We start from the raw sequence: 427 nt of genomic DNA, 5'->3' as shown, positions 1-427 counted from the left end.
CCATTTTTTGTTTGTTAGTTTACATGTGCTTTGGTCTAAAGCTTGAGCGAAAGCAAATCAAAGACATTAAGGACGTACAGTGTCGTGTGCTGCTAAGTTTCAACAGATCCAAAATGAACAATTACTTTCCAAGGTTTGGGAAAAATTTTCTTTCATGAGAGTCGGAAGGAGCTCCTCACGCTTCGAAAAGACCAAGAAGAAACACTGGTTCCTTTAATAAAAGCGAGAAGGGCATTAAAAGACAAAAATGTTTGCCAGGAGTCTTTCCTTCCGTACGTTGATACATTGTTTGATTTAAACCTTCCAGAGCAGAGGAGAAAGCTAGAAGAAAAGGAAATTGTGGCATTGTGCTCCTAGTTCTTTACTGGGGGGTACTGATACTACGGCCACATCTTTGCAATGGATCATGGCAAGTTTAGTGAAGAAC

Source organism: Theobroma umbraticum, unplaced genomic scaffold (assembly GCF_002168275.2).
Source record: "Theobroma umbraticum cultivar Fairchild unplaced genomic scaffold, ASM216827v3 scaffold_30.0, whole genome shotgun sequence".
NCBI classification, from domain to species: Eukaryota; Viridiplantae; Streptophyta; class Magnoliopsida; order Malvales; family Malvaceae; genus Theobroma; species Theobroma umbraticum.
The sequence above is the reverse complement of the archived record's forward strand: the minus strand, read 5'-3'. Positions refer to the sequence as shown.